Source organism: Polyodon spathula, chromosome 1, assembly GCF_017654505.1.
Source record: "Polyodon spathula isolate WHYD16114869_AA chromosome 1, ASM1765450v1, whole genome shotgun sequence".
Taxonomy (NCBI): Eukaryota; Metazoa; Chordata; class Actinopteri; order Acipenseriformes; family Polyodontidae; genus Polyodon; species Polyodon spathula.
This window is the reverse complement of record NC_054534.1, coordinates 93,479,011-93,489,578: the sequence shown is the minus strand read 5'-3', so window position 1 is coordinate 93,489,578 and position 10,568 is coordinate 93,479,011.

The following is a 10,568-nucleotide window of genomic DNA, read 5'->3' as shown; positions in this document are numbered from 1 at the left end:
TATACAGTGAATCAAATTAATCGGGCTTGGAATCTTTCCTGTTCAACTGTTGAAACTTTTTAATTAATCTCTGGTTTCCATGCTATCCTGGTTAAATGTTGTAATCGTATCAATATGGGGAGCAGAATTGATTATCTGGAAGATCTTACCAAGATACTGAAGCTGTTTTTGTTCTATAGGTTATCAGTCTCCTTTACAGCAATGTATGGCAGGCGAAACAATAATCTGTCAAAATTCTGATAATTGAAGAAGCCACCAAAGAACTGTAGTGAAGATTTTTTTTTTTTTCCCTCTGGGAATTCCAAAAGCTTCAATTCTCAGCAGTTGCAATCAGCATTATACAAGAACACTGGCAGATGCAGCAAGTTTTGAATTATTTCAATGATGTTAGACCAGATGCACTTCCAAGGAAGCACCTGTCTGCCATATTCTTATTCTTTATTTCAGTGGTTACACACAAGACATCAAAAGCCTAATGACATGCGCCACACTCTTTTTGTTATCGTTGGCTCCTCAGCAGCCTGATGGAAGCCAAATCTATGATGTAACCATCTTGTTACCAGATCTGTAACTATTATGATGTCGTTCAAATACAGACTAGTGCATTGTTGAAGTCACAATGTAATAACAGTACATATACTTTTCCAAATCCAATTTGTTCTCTTTTTTTATTCTGTATTTTTACAGAAATAAGATTCCAGATCATATTTATACAATGTAATTTAGGTTGTTGAACCAGGCATTAGTAAATTTGTTCCCACACGAGAACAAAAAATAGATGAGGTAAGAAAAAGCCAAACATTTATAAAAAAAAAAAAAGTCATACAGTATAATAGCCAAATTTTTATGGAAAATGGCGTCAGTCACACTATTTTGGTTAAATAACTTGCAGTGTGCAGACAGACTGGAGTACAGTCTATTGACAATTTGTTGACAAAGCTTTGCACAGTGTTGCATCGCAGGTTTATTTATGTAGGGCACTAGTAAAGTGTGTGTATGAGTAATACAAAAGTAAAAATACTATTATTGTCCATGTAATGGGTCCTCTGCATACCCCTAACAGCCACAGTATCTACTGCAGGCCACATCTAATATACTTTGAAAAAACAGTCTCCCTCACTAGTATAAAATCTTCGCCTGTCTCAGAATGTGTTCAGTTTGTACAGTTCGTCCACTCTATGTGTCCTGTAGCTATCATTTAATTAGATAAAGCTTTCAGGGACCTCTGCAACTTATTGAATGACAGAAATATGAGTTCAGAATAGAATGTTGGTCTATTTAACTCACAAATTCATTGAAAATTAACTTTCCAAAGTTTTTTAAACTAATGTTAAATATTGCTATTTAATATTGTTATTAAAATGCCTAAAATTGCAAAAGGAGACATAGAAGTTGAAGACATACATCTGTGTGGCTTTTGTTTGTTTTTTCAATCGAACCGAAACCCCTCTGGTAGAGTTACCTTTCCAACTAAATATATAACCATACTTTTCTTTACAAGGTTGCCAATTAATTTTTTCCAACAGTACACAGGATTACTGAGGTGAGAAGCAAATCAATTAATCTCCTTGGTTATGAGAATTGTTTCCTGTGTACAGTTAGGCATAATTAAGAAAATAAATATATGAACATAATTTAGATCTTTTATATAACATCATGTAATCCCACAAGTCTAACGGAAGCCACAATAATAGTACAGTATTTCATATTAGATTTGAAATGTCACATTTTTCAATGGCAGTTTTCCATTAAGTACCGATATATGGAAAACTACAAAGTGGTATGCAATTCCATATGTTAATGTAACAGTATTCAGCAGGTTTCATTCAACTTTATGAAACAAACTTACTTATTTATATAGTGTGCTGAAAAACCTTTGGCTATAGCTGTATATACTTTGTCTTTGAAGTATAAAAAATGGTATTCCTTTCTAGAAAGTACGATGTGATCTGTTTGATCGCATTTTTTCCTGCTGAGCGATTCCTTGGAAAGGCAAATATTATATTGTCAAAACTATGATTTTGTTATTTTTCTGTTTTTACAGCCTCTTTTTACATAGGAAACTATAAGGATATTTGTTTTAACCAGGACTGCAGTGGAAGTGTAAAGGTTGTTGTGGTTGTTTGAGGGTTTTAATGTATGTGTCAAGAGAAAGTAAAGGTAGGGGGACCAGACATCTCGGTTCAGCTGGGACAGTCCCGGTTTTCCATCAAAGGTCCAGGTGTCCCGAAATTTTTGCTCAAAATCTTTTAAAAAGTTCTGGTTTTCAGCCACTTCATGTAGCTTGACACACTCTAAATACCTACAAAATAACGTAAACAACCGCTTTTATTTTATGGCACTTGCGGTGAAAATAAAATCAAATATAAAAAAACAAGGTACTAAGATAATCAAGAACATTATTTTTATAAAATGATCAACACAGGCATACATGCTTATTCCTCAGTGTGACATGCATTATTATTATTATTAATAAACTCAATACAAAAGTACACAACACTATAACACAATATGGCTACTTAAACTAATTAGCCACACATTATAGACCCATTAGTGTACTGAAATTATCTAGCTGCTTTAAAAAATATAAAAATATAGCTGCTTTAAATATGTATGTAAGAATGAGAGGATGTCTATTTAAATAACTATTAACATAGCCTACATTTAAATGGTTTCATTAGTCTTATCTATTATTTAGCTATGTGTCCTGGTTTTGAGTTTTGAAAAATTTGGTCACCCTAAGTAAAGAGGCAAACACTCAATTGCTTAGAAAAGTTATTTCTATAATTGTATCAGAGCTGGGAAATATTAAACTCAACAACTGGGACTTGTAACAACAAATACAATTTTCAAATGGAAAACATATTTTTCTGTTTTGCATCTCACATTTTATAAGTGCTGACAAACCAGATTTTATTTAGATCGAATACTGCAAAAATAGACAAAATTTAATATGACTACTAAGAACGATTTCAAATGCCATAAAAAGCTAAGGGAAAGACTGTAAAAATGTGATTTGAAGCTACTAGCTCTTTAAATAATTACAAACCAGCCTTAAATACTTGAAAACAAACAGGGTTGAATAAGTATGAAATTTAGCTATAGGACAAGTTGTTCTGGGCATTGGTGTTGTGTAAGCAAACTACCACTACTTATAGAATTGTCATCTAAATTAGCAAATCAATACTTTTTTCAACTTGACAGCAGAGGGCTGAAGAAACACATAGTCAATAGTAAGGGTATGTTAGTTTGCAAGATTAAATAATATTAATATAATATTATTATTATTATAATATTATTATGTACATCATTATGAACAGCATTCACAGGGAATTTGTTGAGCTTGTAAGGATGCAGCAGATAGAGCAGAAACAAGCTTGTTAGTGGGACAGAGGCAGACAAAGAGAGCCCGGACTTAGGATAGAAAGTGAGCCGATCCCCAGACTTAGAAACAGGCTTGGAGGGACCCAGACTTGAAGTTAGGATAGGAAGAGATCCCCGACCAATGAGTCGCCTTTAAGCAGGACCGGCTTTGTCGAAGGCTGAAGCCTCGAAGATCTGAAAACACATAAAAGGGTTCTGACTCGGCAGTGGAGCCTCTCAGGACAAAGGAAAGTCAGATGAATTAGGACCTGAAAGGAGAGATAAAAAAAGGGTTCCCTGACTGATCTGGTGCTGCCCTGGGACGAGGTAAGACACAGGCCTCCAAAGCCAGGAGCAGAGAGGCATTAATTGCTGGAGGTTTTGCTACAGCTCTTGGTGGTTAGCCTTCTATAATTACAAATAACAGTGTGAATAGACAGGCAAAAACAACACTATGTCAGTAAAATTTAATATAGCCTTCAGCCCCAGTAATATTATCAAGCAAGTCTGACACATTCAGGACCATCCCGCTGGAGTTTTCCACAAATAGGTCTTGTCATTCAACTGTTTCACATACAGCCTTTAAAAAAAGTTATATTTGAGAAGAGTAAAATAACAAAACAAACAAAAAAAAAAAGATATGTAACACCTGGTTGGTCACAAGTTAAATAGAGACATAGAGACAATAATTTTCAAGTGCCAATAGTTTTTATTTAAGAACACAAGTTAAAAAGAAGGGTTGGTGGTTAATGTGCAAACAAGCAGTACATATTAACAGCATGACTTAGCAGCATTAGTGGTAAACAATGTGCAACTGGCAATGTATAAGAGCTGTGCAAACTAACAATTTAGCAAGAGCACTCAGGCCCCAATAGCTAGATGTATTTTGTATAGTTATAATAGTACTTATATCCTATCGGTAAGACAGTGATCAAAATAATAATAATAATAATAATAATAATAATAATATAATAATAATAATAATAATAATAATAATAATAATAATTAACTTTTATTTTTATGGGAGAGCATTTCAGAGCTTGGGTGCATAGCAACTGAAGGCCCTCTCCCATAGACCGAAGCCTAGATTTTGGCACTGTTAAGAGCCCAGTATCTGCAGATCTCAGGTTTTGCACAGGAAAATATACAGTTAACAAATCAGAGATATAGCTAGGCGCCAGACCATTCAAGGCCTTGTTAACAGTAATAATTTAAACTCAATCCTGAGCTTAGCAGGATTACAGAGATGCCAGGACAGGTATAATATGTACAAAATATTTAGATTTTGTTAGGACTCGAGCAGCCGAGTTCTGAACATATTGTAGCCTATTAATAATACGTTTAGAGGCTCCAGCAAACAATGCATTACAATAGTCGAGTCGGGAGGAGACAAAGGCATGCACAAGTCTCTTTGCATCAGGTAGAGAGAGAATAGGTCTTAAGTGGGCTATGTTACGCAGATGGAAAAAAGACACCTTTGTAACATTTCAAGCATGAGCTTCGAAAGCTAAGTGAGGATCAAAAATAACAAGAACATTTTTCATTTCAGAACTCGCTCTAATTTCAAGCTCATCAATAGCCAAGCTGAAGTTCCCCACATTACTCAATTGATGCGGAAAACCCAGCAGCATAACCTCAGTCTTATTGAAATTTAACTGCAGAAAGTTTTCTTGCATCCATAATTTGATTTCCACCAAACAGTGTAAATAAACAGCTTTTGAGCTATTAGGTTTAGTTTGAAGATAAATCTGAGTGTCATCTGCATAAGGATGAAAACTAACTCCATGGTGCCGGATTATCTGGCCAAGTAGCAGCATATAGATATTAAATAGCAGAGGCCCTAGAATAGAGCACTGTGGGACACCTGTGGAAACCGGACTGGAAAAGGACGAGTATGTCCCCATCGAGACAGATTGCTTCTTGCCTGACAGATAAGGCTTAAACCAGCACAGTGCAGTACCAGAGATACCAATAGAGGTTTTTAGGCACCTAATAAGAATATCATAGTTGACTGCGTCATATGCGACACTAAGATCAAGGAGTACCAAGCTAGATAAGGCTCCAGAATCTGCAGCAATGAACAGATAATTTACCACCTTTACAAGAGCTGTTTCTGTACTGTGCAGTGATCTAAACCCAGACAGAAGGGGGTCATACAGATTATGTTGCAATAGGTGATTTGATAATTGGTTAGCCACTGTACGTTCCAGAATTATTGCCAAAAACGGCAGATTATAAGCCTATAATTACATAATATATCTGGGTCTAGGGTAGGCTTTTTTAGCAATGGTGTGACTGATGCACATTTAAATGAAGACGGAACTGTGTCAGTACTTAGAGACACATTGACGATCTTAGCCACAACTGAACCAACGTCTGGAAAATTAGCAACAATAATAAATGTTGTAATAGGATCCAGAGAGCTGGTTGTAGGATTCATTTTAGACATGATTTTCGTCAGGCATGATGACGTAACCTCAGCAAAGTCTGAGAAAAGAGGCCCCATAAATTCTGTTGTTACAGGTGAAAACACACCAGGCATGGAAGATACAAGCTCTTGTCTAATGTTGTCGTTTGGAAAAATTCCAGGAACTTATTACATTGCTCTTTAGAGCCAGAGGGAGTGGACTGACAGTTTGGCTGCAGCATTCGATTTATAGTTGAAAAAAGACACCTAGGATTATCAGAGCCATCCTTGATAAGGCTGGAAAAAAAGGATGATCGTGCTGAATTTAAAGGAGCCTTATAATTGTGTTTATGCTGCCTCCAAGCCTGCAAGTGGACAGTTAAGCCTACAAGTGGACAGCAGCCTTATTATTCAACAATGTACAACTAGCAATATATAAGAACCTGTGCAACCTGGCAATTTAACAGGAGCACTCAGTTAGATATGTTTTGTATAGTTATAGCAGAATTTATATCTTATCAGTAACACACCAGTCAAAGCTGGCAATGGAAATAATTCAAACCAATCAAACATAAATGAAATAATAAATTAAGTGAAATCAGGCAACAGAAAAACAGTGCAACTCTACACTCAACTAATACAGCGGGTTGTTCCTTATAATCTTCGTAGAAATGGTACTTCAAGGTAGCTCCTGGTTCTTTTGTTTCATCGCACAGTACTCACAGCGTCTGCAGCAGATGATACAATATAGGTAGGAAGCAAGCCCTGGTTTATAACCCCTGTCCCAGAGGTCTAAGCCCCATTCCTTAAAGGGGACGCACTCACCTTACTACAGGCATATATAAAATTAAGTTAATATTGGCTCTTATCACTGTTGTCTCTCTGTACCAATCTAGATTATAGACTATCAAACTGTAAGTACAAAAAAAAGAGCCTGATGTATAATATTTTGTTATTTTACATAAAAAGCTGCCCTTTTCATAACAGATCCTACAGGCAAATAATTGTTTTTGGGGCTGGGTAGATGAAACAAGTCTCAGACTGAGCATCCCTGTTGATTTGAGATGAGACAATAATGGCAAATGTTCTTATCTGACCTACTTCGACCCGGGACTTCCCTTATAAAAAGTTTACAGTATTTCCCGGTCATACTAGCATTTAACATAGTTTACCCTGGTTTGTCATATTTATTAATATGCTTTACCACACCTCACTGTTCATTACAATGCATACCTATGCTTTCCCATGCTTTCACTATGCTTTACTACACTACTGTGCATTAACTATAGTAAACTTTCATAAGAGTTGACACTAGACTTAAGTGCAGGAATTAGACAATACAAACTGACAATAGCTACCTGAGCAGCTTTCCTGGTTTTTACGTGTGTGTAAAAACTGCTCTGAAATTGACTGCCATTTTACAATTAAAATGTTACAATGTCATCTCTTTTCAAGTTAACCTTTAAGAACATGTGCAAGCAAACATTGTGTTTAACACTTATAATTACAACTTTAAAAGCCCAAATGAGACCTCCCTTTTAAGTGACATCATTTGAAAATGAATGGCACTGTAACAACTTTTAACTGCAAACAACACAGATATATCCTTAAGCACACTGAACTACGGATCACAGCGATTCAACTGTTTTGTTGTGGTTTGTTTTATTATGTTTTGTTACTGTTTGTGTAAAAAGGTTTGGCTTTATTTAACCTGGCATAATAAGAGAGCCCAACACCCTCTGATGCTTGGTAGAATGATGTCACATTTCATTACATAGTGTACATAGCAACAAGCAAGATTTTATCAAGATCTCACCCAGGCAATGACATACATTTCAAACAAAAGAGTTTCCATCCTTGGCGTGAATGCAATAAAGACCCCCTCTTCTGCAAGATGCTGCCCAAACAGAATGGTGCATTCAGTAGCATTATAATAAAATAAATTAAGTACATATAAATATATACATATGCAACAGTGGGATAGCTAGGGGGTGTATTTAGGGGTTTGAACCCCCTCCTGAAATTCATTATTCAACGATTTTAACAATGCTTTTGAAGATATGTATGGAAATACACATCAATCGGAGGACGAAATGGGTATTGTAGTCTTTGGAAAAGAAGGTACAATAATATTTAGAATTTACTGACTTTTGTTGATACAAACTAATCCACGTCTGGGTGCTTACTAGATGTCCTCTGCTTTTGACCAACTCTGATCCTGTCCACACTGCATAACTGATCTCGAGAAACATACTCGAAACCGTTCTAATTAATCCAGCTTTAAACGTTCACACTGAGGTACCATTTCATGTTTATTCGTATGTTACAAACGCAACCTGGAAATTAATATACTATCTAGGGTATCCCACCATGTATATATATATATATATATATATATACTATATATATATATATATATATATTATATATATATATATATATATATATATTACATAATGTGGGTTACACCCTATGTTAATATAGGTCCATACTGTTAAAAAGAAATAAAACAAGTATTTTGGAAAAAGTAAATGCACTACCAGATGCGATCTAATTTAGAAATGAACTCGAGACTGCCACCTGAGAGTCAGGCGAATCATGCTTAAAAAAGCTGTTGTAAAACCGAGACATAAGTAATCAACAAGTTTCCAATGAAAAATACGAGGATTGACTTGGGGGGTCTAACTATTAGATAAGGTAGGTTATTCTTTCTGTTATTTAATTTGTATGCTTGATAACTACATAGTAGTGGTTCTAAATGTGATTGTGAGATGGAACATCTTAACAGCGACTTTGAGTACATTGCAAGTTTGGAGTATAGTTAATTTTTACTTACAGAAATATTTTTATAAATTATTACTAGGCTTTCAAGCGATTAAAAATAAATCGCGATTAATCTTGAGACAAAAAAAAAAAAATCTCAGTTAATCCTGGATTTAATTGCATATTTAATTGATACAGTTACTGCATCCATCTCATTTAAATTTGTTTTATTACTGATGCTATTGTAATGTTGGAATGTATTTTCTATTGTTTTGGCCAGGTTACAGTATTTGCACTGTTCGGATTATTTTATTAATGTTATTAGTGTAGAATTAATACAGCAACAATGATTTGTTGGAACTCTGTTTTGTACTGCACAGTTTACACATCTAACTGGAAGACCCTATGCACTGTGACGTGGCTTCTGAACTGTGGGGAGTTTGGTGGAGTCCTGGGACGAGGGGGGGATAATTTGAGTTTCATTGAGCTCTGTATTCTAATGCTGTAACTGAAAACAACAAAACTCTGCCAAGGAAATAAAGAATATTGTTAAGAGGGACAAGACAGGAGTGTGATTAATGTGGATTAAAAAAATTAATCTCCCGAAAAATATACATGTTAATCACAGAAGTTAACTGTGATTAATTGAAAGCCCTAATTATTACCCATTGCCAAAAATCCTGGCTACTCCACTGATGTACATTGCTGTATCATCTCTGGTAAGGCACATTTGAATGTTTTTCAACAGAAGACAATAAGGCAGGATAAGTGTGCAATGTTTTGGCACCCCTGCACTTCAGCAATATAAAGTAGGTACAGTAACTATTCTCTAGCACAATCGTCTTGCACAATCAAGGGCAGCATCATAGCTTCGTGTCTCTCTGACGGAAAGGAAAAGATTACAGTCTGGCTTAACATGTGAGGAAAAAATTGCAGTCCATAAACAACACTGCATGTATACACTGTTAAGAGAAGTTCAAATCCTTCTCTTCACACTTAAAAAGTATGTAGCAACAAAATGATCCTCCTCAGTTGAAATAACAGCAAGTATTGCAATTCAAACCAATATTACTGTATGTGTAACCCTAGCTGCTCTGCAATACTGTCAGAAACATTATTGTGAGTTGATTTGATGACTGTCAAAGTGTCATTGTTCTGTGCAGTTAGCTGGCAAAGTCAAGGCAAAGGAAAGAATATCAGAAATCAAACAATACAAAACCAATGACTGCTATCTTAGGAACATATTCATAAACTGTATTACAGATATTTTAATCAGTTAAATAATGTTTAGGTTTCATGGAAGCTTTTTCAGCTGTTCTTAAAGTGGCTTTATTTACATAATGAAGACCATTGACTTAAATGTAAATAGACCTTCAGTATTAAGACCACCTTGATATTATGGATTATGGCCACTATTTCTAGTCCCAAACATGTGTAAAATAGCAGAATAACTGGGTGGGATTTTTTTTTTCTTTCTTGTTCAAATTTGTTAAATGTTAGCTATTGAGTGATACCAGGGTCCCCCAGTTATTTTGTTTTTACTCTTTATGAATGAGGACATTGAGATCGCAAACTTAAAGAGTATGCAGCTGGGTTAAAAAAAAGTCTAGCGTTGCACATCCCCACACGCTGTTACAACTGTTTAAATAACCTGCCTGTAATTTTTCTTTTCATTGTTAACATCCTGACAGCCTTTTACACTTATAGCTTTAAAGTCTGTTTCAAAGCTCTTTTCAAAATGGCCACTCTAATGCCCTGATAGTGTAAGGATTATTGTCCATATGGTTAAACAGGTAGCACAGTAATAATGATCCATGATGTGGTAAGGAACAGAAAAGCCAGAGCATGTTATGCAGTGATTTAGTGGACAGATTTGCACTAGAGTGGACTTTTTTGTAGCATATAGTAATAACATTTAAAGTAAACGTTGATTTCATTCAGATTGAGACCTTTGAGGTTGTGAACTCCCTTTTCGGAGGACAGTAGGGGATGTTTCACAGCAATAATGACAATAAGATCCCAATGTTCAAATAGG